This window comes from Oncorhynchus gorbuscha, linkage group LG07 (assembly GCF_021184085.1).
Source record: "Oncorhynchus gorbuscha isolate QuinsamMale2020 ecotype Even-year linkage group LG07, OgorEven_v1.0, whole genome shotgun sequence".
NCBI lineage: Eukaryota > Metazoa > Chordata > Actinopteri > Salmoniformes > Salmonidae > Oncorhynchus > Oncorhynchus gorbuscha.
This window is the reverse complement of record NC_060179.1, coordinates 22229728-22247387: the sequence shown is the minus strand read 5'-3', so window position 1 is coordinate 22247387 and position 17660 is coordinate 22229728.

Genomic DNA, 17660 nt, shown 5'->3' with positions numbered 1-17660 from the left:
AGTGTTGCGGTAACCCCAGTAGAGTCCTGGTGGTTCACACAGTCCAGGCAGTTGTGTGTGAGTGAGCTCAGGCCACTGGAGCCCACTAGAGTGATGGAAAGGAGGGCACCAGCCCACAGCTCTCTGCTGGGAGGACCTGTGCACCTGAGCCCACACAGCTATACAGTCCAGGGGGCTAGGGCAGGGGCCAACTAAAATAAAACCCAAACAAACAAAAAACATAGAAGACACAGATGCGTATGCACATACACAAACACCCACATAAACATATATATAATTGTGTGCTCTGGTCTTACTATTCTCTTTAGTGTCCCTACAATGAGTGACATATATTCCACATTCAGTCCTCATATGAAAGCATTTCACATCAATGATTCTTCTTATAGGTGACACATGTGAGCGTGCTGGTGTGGCGCTTCACCTAACCACAACATGACAAGTTGGCACGCCAAGTAAGGTGACATTGCGACAGAGGGGGGGGATCAGTGGTGGGGACATGTGTGTGGTGGTGGTGGGGTGACAGTGTCTGTTCCTCTGTTTCCATGCCTGTGCACAGTTTCCCGCGTGTCAACACAACAAAAGCCACTTGGGAGGCCATTGAGAGCCACGACAGCTGTGGAATATTTGAATGAAATTGTGTTGCGGAGCAGACTTAAGGAGCCACGCTCTGCTTGTAGAAGTAAACAGTGAGGACGAGGTGATGATGTGTCTCTGTGGGGAGATGTTGTTGATGACATGGAGGTGCGGTTACCTCTGCATGTCTTCTGCTCTGTCGCTCTAGACACATGCTGCTTTATTCAAGCCTAAAGTATAGCAATATAGCCTAGTAGACAGATGAGCCCTGAGCTCCGTGACATATTCTAATGGTTGGAATGGGAGGAGAAAACCATATTTATAGATTTTTCTTGAGTAATGTAGCTATGAAGATCTATCAGAGTCCAAATAAGAAAGACAGAAACCAAACAGAAAAGCAGCGGTTGACTCCTAATATGGTCAATGGCCTGGAACTGTGTGCACTAAACCAGAGCACCTGTTTTAAAGAGGGAATAAAACATGAAAGGAAGAACAATACATTTTAAGTGGATAAACACAGGATATATAGATTACATGTAGATCGTTTTTTTTTCTTCTCTTCCCCACTGAAAATAATTGGTCTAAACTTTGCAGTAAAAGTAAAACCTTTGCAAATGTTGAGTTCCACTATTTCAGCCGCTATCACTTTGTGAGTTTGAATTTGACACTGCCAAATGATCATATACTTCCTTATTATATAAGCTATTATGTCATTTTGTCATCTCTTATGCAGTCATCAAACCCCCTTGGAGCAGTTCTCCAGCATTCTTTGACAACAGGGTACATGTTTACCATCCAACCTAGATCATATCATATTACACATTTAAATGAGTGCAAAATGCACTGTGATACAGATACAATCATTTATTGTAACATGGGCACAAATTAGTGATGACTCATTTAGCTTCATCTGTCTGCCTTTGAGACAATGGGTCAGTGGCCGGTGGGTATGTAAGAAAATTGGTCAAGCACACCTTTCTGTCAGTCAAACTGAAAAGCAACTCCTACAAGTGTTTGGTTGATTAAGAGGTCTGCGTGTCAGGCATGGTACAGTATGGTAAATAATCCTGCCAATGCTATGTCATCTAAAACATGTAGCTAGCTCAGTGTAAATCATACAGGTGCGCTTGGAAAACAAAAATGTGCACTAAACCAGAGCATGCAAATATAATTCCTGAGCAAGCACAATGATTATTTGAACTGGGACAGGTAAACTGCAATGCACTCCAATGGTGCAGTTGTGGGACCATAGAAAACTGAAGTCTAGCTAGACAATAACCATCCAATGTTTGCTTATCAGCACACCACTGCTTGTCTTCAGTGTGTATATTCAGTTTTCTATGGTCCAAAAATTGCACCATTGGAGTAAACACAACATCCCTCCATTTCCAAAGAGGCAGGTGTGAAGTGCTGCTCACAACTCATTAGTCCTTGTGTTGTTTGTTACTTTCTTCAGTAGCTCTGCTATGTGTGTGTCTATAGGAGACATGCTGGGCCTGGGGGGCTACTCTCTACTCAGACCCGCCATTGGTCCATGGTGGTGGGGGGACTGCAGTGTCTCTTTAAGAGATCCCCTATTTCCTCCTCCTCCTCTTCTTCTTGCTCCTCAGTGCTGGAGTTGTGGCTGTGCATCTTTAGCTCTGTCTGTCTCTCCACATTGGTTCTGCTACCACACTGGTGTGTGTGTGTGTGTGTGTGTGTGTGTGTGTGTGTGTGTGTGTGTGTGTGTGTGTGTGTGTGTGTGTGTGTGTGTGTGTGTGTGTGTGTGTGTGTGTGTGTGTGTGTGTGTGTGTGTGTGTGTGTGTGTGTGTGTGTGTGTGTGTGTGTGTGTGTGTCTTGCTCCCTGGCCCTCTGTGCCTTTGCAGCGAGGAGCAGGCCAGAGCTCTGTGTGCCTGCCTTGGCCCCGGGGGGGCCACCATTGTTCCCCGTCCTGCACGGCCCAGTGGCCACAGATGTTCCCCGTTTGATACCGCTCCCCGCACCCTCTCCTGGATGTGTGGGTGGCCAAGTGGGGCGCCTGTTGCGCCTGCCGCTCGCCAAGCACTCTTTTCCATTTGCTGCGGCACCCAAGCACGTGACACGGCGAGGCGAGCTGTGTTGTCTAATGCTTTAATCCTGTGACCGTGAAGAATAGAACAGAAGTCCCCCGAAGTGGAGAAGAATCAGTGGCGAGGTGTTCATAAAGGGATCCGGGAGCAGAGAAGTGTGTTGCCTTAGAGCTCCTGAAGAAACCGGCTTGGCTTCCAACTGCATCTCAGTATTGAGTTGACTAGAGGATGAAGTGATCTGGTGGGTTTATTGCAACAAATAGGGGTTTTAAAGGAACAACAGAACCAGGTGTTGTCACAAGAAAAGAAAGATATTGAGCTTTACTTTAAAACAATTATCTTCGACTCACCTAAGTATGTTGCTGCCGTTTCCCACAATTACAACAATGACTTACCTCTCCCATGTTCCACAATTAGTCCTAAAACAATGAACACATGTTCATTGTTCACACGTTACCCTGTGTTATTAGCATGTATTATTATTATTCTCAGTCATACTGCTAATAACCGGTTGATTGTTGGAAGCTGGAGAGCCAACAGTACTTGCAGTTATTTTTACCTCCTGTCAGTCTTCTATTTCACAATCCTTCTTTTATTCCAACTCCAAACCTTCTCAAATGCTCTCATTCACCACCATACTGTATGTTGCTCTGTGTATGCACATACTGGCCCCCTGGACAGGAATATGAGCAAGCCTGACGATCATCAAGGATCTCACATTGACACACCCTGACGGAGAAACACCTGGTTTATAACTGAGGAAAGACATGGATGGCTAAGACGTTGCTAGCTCTCTCAATGTTGTTTGGATTTTGATCATTTCCAATTCTGGTGAATGCAATGTGAGTTGGTGTACTTCAGTCGTTTGTCAATTGGCATGTCACTCACACTTTTTCCAATTCCAATAGTTCAAATGTACAGAACACTTTATAGAATGTCATGTTTGCGCTACTGCTTTGACTTGTGATATTATGTATAGTACTTTGCCTGAATAATGGCAGTTACATCTATACCAGGGACCCAACACGGAAATCCTGTAAAGGAAAGAGGTATTTCTGTGGCCGTACGCCTGAAAGCTCAAGCTGTTCCTCGGAGGGACAGAGTAGTAAGTAGCTCTCTGGCTGCCTGCAGTTTAGAAAAGGACCTCAGAACTGCTACTTGTAATCTAATAAAAGGTTACAGGCCCGGCATAGGAACACGTTATTATGGCCATTGAACAGGGGGAAAGTGTGTCATTTTGCCAGGTCAGGCTTTACTTTATCTTGACGGTACTGAACCTTAAATCCCCGTCAGCCAGGCTAGTCTACACCGTTCTCACATTTCCATTTCAGCTGGCGGGGCGGCTGTGGCGAAGGCCGATGTTTGCTGACTGACTGGTTGGCTGGCTGGCTGGCTGACCTGGAGAAAAGCTCTTCAGCCTTTCTCTAGATTGCATTAATGTGTCGAGCGGAGCGGAGCAGAGCAGAGCGGGGCGGGGAGAAACACTCTCAACGTTCAGGGAGATTCCAATCTGTTTAACCGGGTTCCATGTTCTGTATAATAAACTGTCATAAGTGTCAGTGTTCCTCTCCCTTGGGGGGGATGGGCGCTACATTGGCGGCAGCACTGGGAGAGGCCTCAGAGGCAGTGGGATTCATCAAAAGGAGCGTAATACTCTTTCAGACAGGCACAATGCCGGGTGCATGGGCCACAGGCAGACAGTTGATTTCTGAGACAAGGGGATATGTTGATGGTTGAATGTTGAGGACTGGACCTGAGCTTCCAGACCACACACATGGTTTGAAAACCACAATCAGATTATGGTATTAGGCAAACGTTTACCGGGAGCCTTCCTCGGTGTTGTTCACTAAGCACCTAGTGGATTGGAAATAATCTCGCTGCCATAGATAATGGCATATAATAAGTATCCAATAATAAGTTCCATTCATATTGTTGGTGGAGTGCTGCCCAATGCATTGTTTTTGTTTGGGATTACAGTATGGCCAAAATGGGCAGAAATATTTAAATTGGCCTATTATGAGATTATGCTAAATGCATTGCAGCTTCATGCCTACAAATACCAAATACTGTATCTCGCCACGAATGGAAAATGTGGTTTGTTGCTAATCATAATAATTCCATGTACAGAGCCATAATTGAATGTGCATAAATGAGGTATAATTGTCTCTTGTTCATTCATCTCAGCAATGCACTAATCATTTGGATTCCCTTGGCTGCTGTACTATGCTGTTTTCCCTTTATTTTGGTCAGGGCTGAAGCCTCAGATTTTCATTTATTTATGGGTTAGGGTTAGGGTGCAAAATACATTCAAACTGCAAAATGTTGATCTTCAAAAAATTTATACAAAAAAATAGAATTGAAGAACTATATATACAGTCCCTTGCAAAAGTATTCAGACCCCTTGGATTTCATAAAGTGGGATTAAAATTGATTTAATTGTCTTTTTTTGTCAACAATTTGCACAAAATACTCTGTCAAAGTGGAAGAAAAATTACATATGTATTCAGCCCCTTTGTTTAGGCAAACCTAAATTAGTTCAGAAGTAAATGTGTCTTAACAAATCACAGAAAAAGTTACATGGACTCACTCTTTGTGGAATAATAGAGGTTGGCATGATTTTTAAATGACTAACCCTTCCTCTGTCCCCCATACCTGCAACATCTGTAATATCCCTCAGTCAGGTACTGAATTTGAAGCACAGATTCAACTACCAGGGCTGGCTCTAGCCTTTTGGGGGCTCGATGCAAAATTGAGTTTCCTGCCATACTACACATGGGGCAATTCTACACATTATGACATCGGTCTGAGAGACATTTCTGCAGTTTGGAAGCAAATTTCCTGCAATTCTACACATTTTGCCATGACTTATACAATGTCAATATCAAATCTGAGTAATAGTGACTTACAAAATCAATGGGGGCCCCCTGGAGGTCAGGGCCCCGGTCGGTAATTCGAACCATGATTACTACAAGTTTGGATAGCTGACAAGACTAATTTACCAATCCCAAAAAATTTGCTGACATGGCAATGTTAATTTTCTCAACAATCATTTTGAGGAGACATATTGGTCAATAACATGTTATTCCTGACTAAAGCGAGAACGAGACAATGCACACTGGGAAAAAATGATAACTATTACAAATTACTTTTCAATTTAGTTGACGAAAATGTGACGAGACAAGAATTCCACGTGAGGCTAATGGACATTTAATTTGACATGAAGCTCCTTTTCATCTGTTTTGTCCAATCAGAAGCAGGCAGCATAGTTCATGCAATCCCCAATTGACATCTTTCAGTTGCGCGGTCTGATTTGGGGCGGCAGGGTAGCCTAGTGGTTAGAGCATTGTAACCGAAAGGTTACAAGTTCAAATCCCCGAGTTGACAAGGTACAAATCTGTCGTTCTGCCCCAGAACAAGGGCCGTCATTGAAAATAAGAATTTGTTCTTAACTGACTTGCCTAGTTAAATAAAGGTTGTTTTTTTAAATTGAGCTGATCCGCCCACACAGCTCCCATGCGGTCACTTCTGTCACTCACCAGGTGACTTCACTTGTAACTAACCTCAACTATATGAAACCATGTTTACTCTCTCTCTTACTTTCATGTAGGCTATTTTTGCTTTGATCACATCAGAAGCTCTATTTTACCATGTGTGCTGTTATTCATTCAGCTGTGTTGCTACTCTCGCGCCGCAGTCTGCAAATGCAAGTTGCTTTTGCTTTTCTTGTGTGCTATTTGTGCTATTAGGAGTACAGTAATACTGCCATTTTTGTCAAATTCTCTCCTTTTCAGGGAAACCTGTCACGCCTTGGCCATAGAGAACCTTTTTATTCTTTATTTATGTTAGGTCGGGGTGTGACTAGGGTGGGTAATCTAGGTTGTTTTATTTATATGTTGGCCTGGTATGGTTCCCAATCAGAGGCAGCTGTTTAGCTTTGTCTCTGATTGGGGATCATATTTAGGCAGCCATTTCCCCACTGTTTTTTGTGGGATCTTGTTTATGTGTAGTTGCCTGTGAGCACTCCATAGCTTCACGTGTCGTTTGCTCTTTATTGTTTCTGTGCGTTTCACAAATAAAAAGATGTGGAACCCATATCACGCTGCGCCTTGATCCGAATGTTATTTCGACGATCGTGACAAAACCACCTTGACAGTTATGATGGGGAGAAAATCTGAGCTGTAAATTGTTTAACCTGTAGCCAAGGCTTTATAGCCTATATGGTTACTTTATGTTTTTTAAATTTAATTTAACCTTTATTTAACCAGGCAAGTCAGTTAAGAACATATTCTTATTTTCAATGACGGCCTGGGAACAGTGGGTTAACTGCCTGTTCAGGGGCAGAACGACAGATTTGTACCTTGTCAGCTCGGGAGTTTGAACTCACCTTCCGGTTACTAGTCCAACGCTCTAACCACTAGGCTACGCTGCTTTAGCATTGGTTACAATCTGCCATATCAATGTTGCCAGCCAAGGCAAACGAGGAGATAGTAGGCCTAGTTGTACAAGGCTATCTGAATGTGCACATGATGGAAGTTGGAGGTAGCATGATAATGAAATGTTTAATAGGCAAAAAAAACTATTTTGTGACTAAAATGTCTGTGACTAAAACTAGACAAAAATGTAAGTAAAGAGTTCCCCAAGAATGTGCTACATTTAAAAAGTAAATACTTTGGAGGTCAGGGGCCCCCTAGCGGCCGCGGGGCCCTAGCCTTCGCTTATGTTGCTTATGCCTGGAACCGGCCCTGAGAACTACAAAGACCAGGGAGCCTCATAAAGGGGCAGTGATTGGTAGATGGGTAACAATAACAAATCAGACATTGAATATCTCTGTAAGCATGGTTTAGTTAATTATGCAGTGCATTATGTATTAATCCACCCAGATACAGCAAAGATACAGTCGCCCTTCTGAACTGAGCTGCAGGACAGGGATGAAACTGCTCAGGGATGTTACCATGAGGCCATTGGTACAGAGTTCAATATCTGTGATGGTAGAAAACTGAGGATGGATCAACAACATTGTAGTGGCCACAATAATGATCTAATTGACAGAGTGAAAATTTACACTGGATGACATTGAATGTTCCTGAGTGGCCTAATTCCAGTTTTGACTTAAATCTGCTTGAAAATCTATGGCAAGACATAAAAATGGCTGTCTAGCAATGATCAACAATCAACTTGACAGAACTTGTAGAATTTTTTAAATAATTTGCCAAAGGTGAAATAATGTGCCAAATGTATTGACTCAGGGGGTTGAATACTTATATAATCAAGATATTAATAAATATTTTACAAATGTTAGAATTGTTCTTACACTTCGACATTGGAGTATTTTGTGTAGATCGTTTCAGTTTTTAAATTTATTTTTAATATTAAATCAATTTTAATCTCATTTTGTAAAACAACAAAATGTGGAAAAAAGTCAAGGGGTGTGAATAGTTTCTGAAGGCACTGTATATGACCTTGTAATGGAAGCACACAGACCTTCTCCGAACATTAAGTTTTATATTCATATCAGTATCACATCCTCCGTCCGCCGCCATAGTGTCTTCTATTCCCTCCTAGATCTGAATACACTGGCCCTGCTCCCCTGTGTTGGTGTTGTAGCAGCCGTGTTTGGATAGCTAATGAATAGAATAGGAGGGAGATGAAAACAGCGGCATGCCCTGGCGTGATGGAGGAACCGAGTGTCAGTGGCTTTGTCCTATCAAAAAGAAATCAGCTTCGGCAACACTCCGGGTGCAGAAATGCGCATCTCGTCGGGTTTCACGGCAGAGATTGCTTTCACCTGCAACCCCTGAGGCATCACACAACACACAGAAAGTCTCTCTCTCTCCCTCTTTCTCTCCCCTATCTCACTTCCTCTGACTACAATGGAATCGTATTAGCTCCGACCATGCATTCTCAAACACGTATTACGTGGGAACACCGGACAGTGCAGAAAATCACAATTATAATCGCATACATTTAGGAGCTCTTTGTTCCTCTGTGTTTCTGCGTGTGTGCGTGTGTTTTCGCGTGCATGTGAAAGGGAGAACGAGAGAGAAGCTGGAATTTTGTTGTCAAAAAGGCACATCTGTATTTAGTGCTAGACAGATATCCTTGACTTGACAGGTATACAGTCATTATCTGCTTGTCATATGTCGCCCGGGGCCTCCGTGGAGCTCCAAACCCCAGGTTCCCATGTATCAGAGAGAGCCTATTAGCTTACCTGCTTCCAATTCAAAGGCTATCCCCAACCAAAAGACGCCAAGAGGACAAAACAAGGTGTCATATTTATGAATGTGTCAGCAGGCCCAGAAATGTAGCGTTTTGAGGAATGGGCCTGACAAGTTGCATTCTGGGCTTTTACAGTGAAGAGAAATGATATCTTCACCACGGCAGGTGAAACCAGAAGCCTGGTGCAGGAAAATGATTGTAAATCGCCCAGGCATTATGGAGGACCCCAATTAGACAGGAAACTTGAACTTCTATGTAAAGAGGAGAGGAGTATCCAGTGTTCCTTAATCACTTAACTTTCTCTGGGTTGAGTGGAGTTAAGGGTGAAGGAGCTGTGTGTCTGTTTGTGTACATGTGGAGTGTGTGTGTGTTGGGAAAGGGGGATACAGTTTCCTCTTCTACTGTATTGTCAGTAAATGAGGGTAATCTTAACCAATGAGCTGGTCCAGTTGTAGTTGGAGACCCCAACAGAGGTCTGCCTCAAAAAGGAGTCCTAACTTTACATGCTCTTCTACAGAGCCATTTCACTCCATATTCCCATGCTATGCTAATTCAAGATGGCAAGTCTACAAATATTGACATGTACAAGAATGGCAGGTTCAGCATGGGGGTAAAAAAAGTGATTTGACACCTGGGGGGTGGGGTGGGGGGGTGGGTGTTCTATGTGCTACTTTGAAACAGGTGAATATAGAAAGCAGTCCAAGCAGTTCCATCAGTCTGGTCTGGTGGGTCTGTTCCTTACAGCCATGTGGCACCTGGGAGGAACATTTAGCAGCATAACTAATGGCAGCCCCCCCCGCCCGCCCACACATTTTGGTTTTTGTCCTACTTATTGAACTTTGACCCTTGGTGCAGACTATATCTGAGGACCCAGCGGTGGGGAGGTCGGCCTCACACCACTAGGGAGGGGCCAGGTGGCCGAGGCAAACAGAGGAAAATGTGTCTCTGTCATATTGACGTGCCAGGCGCCAGATCTGCATTAGCACCTTTGCCTGTACCGCTCCCGCACTTGAAGCTAGGGCCAGAGTGGTGAGAGAGTTTGGCTTTCAGAGAAATTGTGTGCATGGGTGAACGTGCCTGTGTCTGTTCCTGCCTGTTTGTGTTTGCATGCATTTGTATACAGTTTGGAATGGCATGAATGCTTGATCCCGTAGCCTAAAAGCCATATACATGTTATTATGACTGTTTGAGGTGACTCAAATGCTTGACGCATTTTACATTTACATTATCCAGAGCGACTTACAGTTAGTGCATTCATCTGAAGACAGCTAGGTGAAGCAATCACTTATCACAGTCAGTCATAGTAAGTATGTTTTAAATAAAGTAGCAAAAAGTCAGAGCTAGACACCATTCAATGACTTTCCCGAACTTCAAGGCAAGTTATGAAATTAAAAAAGAAGGTAAACTTGCCGATATTTTCTATTTGCATATAACAAGTGAACAACACAATGAAAATACATTATCACTCTGATTTTCTCACAAGAAATCAAGCTGGCAGTAGCTACAAGTGAAACCACAGACTGTTTAACAACAGGCTAGCTAGGGAGGTACAGTATAAATCTTTTTTTACATCAGTATTTTGCCTGAATTTCTTTTCAAGTCTGCCTCATGATGCCATCCTGAAGCCAAAGGCATTAGAGGTTGGATCAATACAATCTTGGAGCTCAGAATTTATATCACGAGCAAGGCTATTGATCTTTATCAACAGTTGAAAGTTTCTGGGGGGTGGGGGGGGGGCTGTATATTTTCACAAAACATCCACACACACAGACCTACTAAGTACAGACTGGCTGAACTTTATATTGGGATTGCTCTACTTTTCAAAGGAAAATAGGATAGCAGAAGGAAAAGGCCTATTGCTTTTTTAAACTAGTTTACAAATGAATTTAGAATTAATAATAATAATGAAGTAGTAGTTGTATGTGAAGCTTGTTTAGCATCATTGGTCTCCATGATTGGTACTGTACATAAGCAGCCTAGCCGACCATCACTGTCCCCTCCTCTCCCCACTCCCCTTCCTCCCCGCCAGGGTCAGCCCACTGTCTCTATCCGGGTCAACCACGGCAGCCTGGCTGAAACCCGTGTCTTTTCCTCCCTTCTTCCCCAGTGTCCTGTCTACACACAGACACACACACCACATATCGATAGGGTCGTGGGAGATAGACAGGTGTCCTGCTCTGTAGCTGTGGCCTCTCCAGGGGTCATACAGAAAAGCATGCAGCTGGTCAGGCATCCCACTCCAGGTCCCCCACTCTCAGCTGCAGCCAGACAAGGCCAGCACCCACTGAGGGTGGGAGGGTGGGAGAGAGAGGGGGGGGGGTGAGGGATGAGGGGACAGAGAGAGAGAGGGAGGGGAGAGGGAGGGAGGGATGATCTATGGAGGCTGGGGCTGAGGCCTGTCAGAGGGACAGGGACAGTGGTCTGGGCAGTGACAGCTAGGCTGATGTTGATGCAGCTTCCCTCCCTCTCACATGTCTGTAGGCTGCTGTTCTCAGCTAGATACAATGAGTGATTACAGGGCCTCGTCTCAGGTAGAATACTGTCTTTGGAGGTGGTCCAACAGTGCTCCGGGAAAGGTGTTGCCTATAATATTCTAGGAATCTGTGTGTCACCATGGTAAACTTTATCAATTCACCCAAATTGGGATTAAACTGAGCAGGCGTTGGGCTTTTGTTTGAATCGAATCAGTTTAACAAATCATTTTAATTATCTTCATCATTCCTTAGTATTAGTAGATGATTATGAACGTGTTATTTCACATGCTTCGTTGCTGAACATGAACATCTCCCTGAAGGAGGGGGTTTTGCCTCCTGGTGCAATGGATCATCATACACTTCAATGACTAACTGCGGAATCACTCACTGATCATCAAGGTTGGACCTCGGGGCTGTGTAATTCATAGATACAAATGTCATTATTAAAATCATGTCTGTCCTTCCGTCTGTCTCTCCATCTGCCCTTCTCTTTGTCTGTCTGTCCATCTGTCTCCCAATCTGCCCTTCTGTCTGTCTGTCTGTCTGTCTGTCTGTCTGTCTGTCTGTCTGTCTGTCTGTCTGTCTGTCTGTCTGTCTGTCTGTCTGTCTGTCTGTCTGTCTGTCTGTCTGTCTGTCTGTCTGTCTGTCTGTCTGTCTGTCTGTCTGTCTGTCTGTCTGTCTGTCTGTCTGTCTGTCTGTCTGTCTGTCTGTCTGTCTGTTATAGAGGGTGTGTTGGGGCTGTCTGTTATAGAGGGTTGGGTTGGGCCTGTCTGTTATAGAGGGTTTGGTTGGGCCTGTCTGTTATAGAGGAAGTGGTAAGGCCTGTATGTTATAGAGGAAGTGGTTAGGCCTGTCTGTTATAGAGGAAGTGGTTAGGCCTGTCTGTTATAGAGGAAGTGGTTAGGCCTGTCTGTTATAGAGGGTGTGGTAAGGCCTGTCTGTTATAGAGGAAGTGGTTAGGCCTGTCTGTTATAGAGGAAGTGGTTAGGCCTGTCTATTATAGAGGAAGTGGTTAGGCCTGTCTGTTATAGAGGAAGTGGTTAGGCCTGTCTGTTATAGAGGAAGTGGTTGGGCCTGTCTGTTATAGAGGAAGTGGTTAGGCCTGTCTGTTATAGAGGAAGTGGTTAGGCCTGTCTGTTATAGAGGAAGTGGTTGGGCCTGTCTGTTATAGAGGAAGTGGTTGGGCCTGTCTGTTATAGAGGAAGTGGTTAGGCCTGTCTGTTATAGAGGAAGTGGTTGGGCCTGTCTGTTATAAAGGAAGTGGTTAGGCCTGTCTGTTATAGAGGAAGTGGTTAGGCCTGTCTGTTATAGAGGAAGTGGTTAGGCCTGTCTGTTATAGAGGAAGTGGTTAGGCCTGTCTGTTATAGAGGAAGTGGTTGGGCCTGTCTGTTATAGAGGAAGTGGTTAGGCCTGTCTGTTATAGAGGAAGTGGTTGGGCCTGTCTGTTATAGAGGAAGTGGTTAGGCCTGTCTGTTATGGAGGAAGTGGTTGGGCCTGTCTGTTATAGAGGAAGTGGTTAGGCCTGTCTGTTATAGAGGAAGTGGTTAGGCCTGTCTGTTATAGAGGAAGTGGTTAGGCCTGTCTGTTATAGAGGAAGTGGTTAGGCCTGTCTGTTATAGAGGAAGTGGTTGGGCCTGTCTGTTATAGAGGAAGTGGTTGGGCCTGTCTGTTATAGAGGAAGTGGTTAGGCCTGTCTGTTATAGAGGAAGTGGTTGGGCCTGTCTGTTATAGAGGAAGTGGTTAGGCCTGTCTGTTATAGAGGAAGTGGTTGGGCCTGTCTGTTATAGAGGAAGTGGTTAGGCCTGTCTGTTATAGAGGAAGTGGTTAGGCCTGTCTGTTATAGAGGAAGTGGTTAGGCCTGTCTGTTATAGAGGAAGTGGTTGGGCCTGTCTGTTATAGAGGAAGTGGTTAGGCCTGTCTGTTATAGAGGAAGTGGTTGGGCCTGTCTGTTATAGAGGAAGTGGTTGGGCCTGTCTGTTATAGAGGAAGTGGTTGGGCCTGTCTGTTATAGAGGAAGTGGTTGGGCCTGTCTGTTATAGAGGAAGTGGTTAGGCCTGTCTGTTATAGAGGAAGTGGTTGGGCCTGTCTGTTATAGAGGGTGTTATAGCTCTACTTTGTGTTTGTTGTCAGATCTGAAAATGAGTGCAGTGCATTTATAATGGACTACAACGCTGCAATTTAATTAATATGGTTCAAATGTATCCGCAGTTTCAATAACAGCCTATATGCTTAAAGTCAGTCAGCAAGTTGGATACTTTGTATCAGTGTCTGGTCCCAGTAGACCTGAGCAGTAGTAGCAGTGCAGCTACCATGCAGAGAGCAGGGAGATAAGCCTGCCACTTTGACAACATGCAGTTTTGTACAAGCTCTGCTCATGTAACAGATGCAGATTTTCCCAGGCACCGCAGAGCAGCGCACCGTGCTCGTCAACAGGGACAGCCGCTCAACTGTGCTGGAACAGAATAAATCACTGAGAAACTCGCTTGTCATTTCATCGCCATCCCAACGGTGGCTCGCCGGCGCCTGATCGACTTGATGGCATCATTTTAAAATGAGGGGAAGAGAAAGGCTGGTTCAGCGGGGAAATGGTTTGAGTTAGAGCAGGCTGTTAGGGGGCCGCTGTCTAATTTTGAACAAGAGCCTTGGTGGGTTACTGCTGGAGGAATCTGGACAACGGGCTCTTATGCTAGGAGAATTTAAAATGGGTTGCCGGCCACTCTTTTTCTGGTGCGGATAGATGGGGACTACAGAGACTTGTTAGGGGATTGGCTAACCAAATAAAAGGGTGTGAGTGGGACTGTGGGAATGTTCAGGGCTGGGCTGTCACCTGTTAACATGGCCAAGTAATGAATGTAATGTGCTCCTGTTGAAATGTAATCACCCGCAAGTGCATAACAAGTGCAATGCAATCATGCTGTAAGTAGTGCCCTAATTAATACCTTCTCCTTTTCTGGAGCTTACAGATTCACACAGTGTGTTTGCCGAGTTCACGTGTCATTAGCGTTTAGCCTTTGATTGAATAACGTGATTCTAATTTATTTGGAAATGTTTTTTTTTGGCTTTGTTGTTGATTTTCAGAAACAAAAAGCTTTTGACTTTGGCTGTCATTCATAGCATCACAAAACATGTATTCATGTTACTATGGAAACCTATAATAAAGATGGCAAAATATTTGAACAATGCACTACTGTACTAGATCTGAATTAGGCCTACTGTGTCCACAAACATATCCTATCCCTCTCTACCCCTCCAAAAATAAAATCATTTGAGGAAACAGGAACATTTGTTCCTATACATGTATGCAAAGAATAACTTCTGAATAATTAGGTTATGATTGGCACATGTGACAATTGATCAATGACCCAGGAAACAATGATTCTAATATTATGACACCCTGGTGGCTTTGTCATAAAAATGAATGCTTAGCAGAGGCATAGATGGACAGGGCTACACAGGAACACACACACACACCCTTCCTCTCTCTCATGCACAAACACACACACATACACACCCTTCCTCTCTCTCATGCACAAACACACACACAGAGGGGAGGTTTCACTCCCAACACACTTCACTCAATCCGTGTATCCCAGCTTTGGGTACAGTGATGGCCAAGTGGAATAGATCACTGATGACTAGCCAGCCAGGCAGATCGGTTTGTCACTCAGTGAAAGGGGATAGATTTGTGTGTCACTGTCTGTCTCACTGTATGGCTTCCTGGAAGGGGGGGGGGGATCAGGAGGGGGGCAGCGGCAGTGCCTCTCACAGGGTTATTCATTACAATCTGTCCAGGAAACCGATAAGGAAGCTCAGCCTGAGACATATTAACCTCCTTTTGAACATCTAATTCTAGTCGGTATTTGGACTTTTCCCCCTCTGTTATTAAAGCTATAAAACTTGGAATTGTAACTGTCAAGTAAACAGCATGTTGACTGGTGAACTCTTGAATGATACTTTGAGCTATCAACAGTTGATATTTGATATTCACTCTGGTGTGGTACATGTTTGGAAAAATGTATGTGAAGGGCCTTCTTTTGTGTTGTACTTGATTATAATTTATGCTAACTCTATGCTAGCTTGCGTCTCTATTTAAGAATGGTTTTATAATTTTTATCAGATAGTATAAAGTGCCTTCGGAAAGTATTCAGACCCCTTGACTTTTTAAAATCAAATACAACAGGTATTTCACCTTACAGTGAAATGCTTACTTACGAGCCCCTAACCAACAATGCTGTTTAAAAAATAATAATTTGTAATTAAAGAGCGGCACTAAAATAACAATAGCGAGTCTATATACAGGGGGGTACCGGAACAGAGTCAATGTGCGAAGGCAACGGTTAGTTGAGGTAATATGTACATGTAGGCAGTGGTGTAAAAGGGGGGGCACTGCAAATAGTCTGGATAGCCATTTGATTAGGTGTTCAGGAGTCTTATGACTCTGTTTAGAAGTCTCTTGGACCTAGACATGGCACTCCGGTACCGCTTGCCGTGCGGTAGCAGGGAGAACAGTCTCCGACTAGGGTGGCTGGAGTCTTTGACAATTTTTAGGACCTTCCTTTGACACCGCCTGGAATAGAGGTCCTGGATGGCAGGAAGTTTGGCCCCAGTGGTGTACTGGGCCGTTGACACTACCCTCTGTAGTGCCTTGCAGTCTGAGACCGAGCAATTGCCACACCAGGCAGTGATGCAACCAGTCCGGATGCTCTTGATGGTGCAGCTGTAGAACCTTTGTGGATCTGAGGACCCATGCCAAATCTTTTCAGTCTCCTGAGGGGAAATAGGTTTTGTCGTGCTCTCTTCACGACTGTCTTGGTATGCTTGGACCATGTTATTTTGTTGGTGATGTGGACACCAAGGAACTTGAAGCTCTCAACCTGCTCCACTGCAGCCCCATCAGTGAGAATGGGGCCGTGCTCAGTCCTCTTTTTCCTGTAGTCCACAATCACCTCCTTTGTCTTGATCACATTGAGGGAGAGGTTGTTGTCATGGCACCACACGGTCAAGTCTCTGACCTCCCTATAGGCTGTCTCGTCATTGTCGGTGATCAGGCATGCCACTGTTGTGTCATCGGCAAACTTAATGATGGTGTTGGAGTCGTGCCTGGCCGCGCAGTCATTGAGTGAACAGGGAGTACAGGAGGGGACTGAGCACGCACCCCTGAGGGGCCCCTGTGTTGAGGATCAGCATGGCGGATGTGTTGTTACCTACCCTTACCAACTGGGGGCAGCCCGCCAGGAAGTCCAGGATCCAGTTGCAGACGGAGGTGTTTAGTTCCAGGGTCCTTAGCTTGTTGATGAGCTTTGAGGGCACTTTTGTGTTGAACGCTAAGCTGTAGTCAATGAATAGCATTCTCGCATAGGTGTTCCTTTTTTCCAGGTGGGAAAGGGCAGTGTGGAGTGCAATAGAGATCTGTGGATCTGTTGGGGTGGTATGCAAATTGGAATGGGTCTATGGTTTTTGGGATAATGGTGTTGATGTGAGCCATGACCAGCCTTTCGATGCACTTCATGGCTACAGACGTGAGTGCTACGGGTCGGTAGTCGTTTAGGCAGGTTACCTTAGTGTTATTGGGCACAGGCACAGTGGTGGTCTGCTTAAAACATGTTGGTATTACAGACTTGGACAGTGAGAGGTTGACAATGTCAGTGAAGACACTTGTTAGTTGGTCAGCACATGCTTGCAGTACAAGTCCTGGTAATTCGTCTGGCCCTGCAGCCTTGTGAATGTTGACCTGTTTAAAAGGTCTTACTCACATCGGCTGCGGAGAGCATGATCCCACAGTCTTTCAGAATAGCTGATGCTCTCATGCATGTTTCAGTGTTACTTGCCTCGAAGCGACCATAGAAGTAGTTTAGCTACTGGGCAGCTCTCAGCTGTGCTTCCCTTTGTAGTCTGTAATGGTTTGCAAACCCTGCCACATCCAATGAGCATCAGAGCCGGTGTAGTACGATTCAATCTTAGTCCAGTATTGACGCTTTGCCTGTTTGATGGTTCATCGGAGGGCATATCGGGATTTCTTATAAGCTTCCGGGTTAGAGTCACGCTCCTTGAAAGCGGCAGCACTAGCCTTTAGCTCAGTGCCGATGTTGCCTGTAATCCATGGCTTCTGGTTGGGGTATGTACGTACGGTCACTGTGGGGACGACGTCATCGATGCACTTTTTGATGAAGCCAATGACTGATGGGGTGTACTCCTCAATGCCGTCGGAGGAATCCCGGAACATATTCCAGTCTGTGCGAGCAAAACAGTCCTGTAGCTGACCAATTTTATTGATCTAGTGACTGTTGCTTCCTGTTTTAATGTTTGCTTGTAAGCAGGAATCAGGAGGATAGAATTATAGTCAGATTTG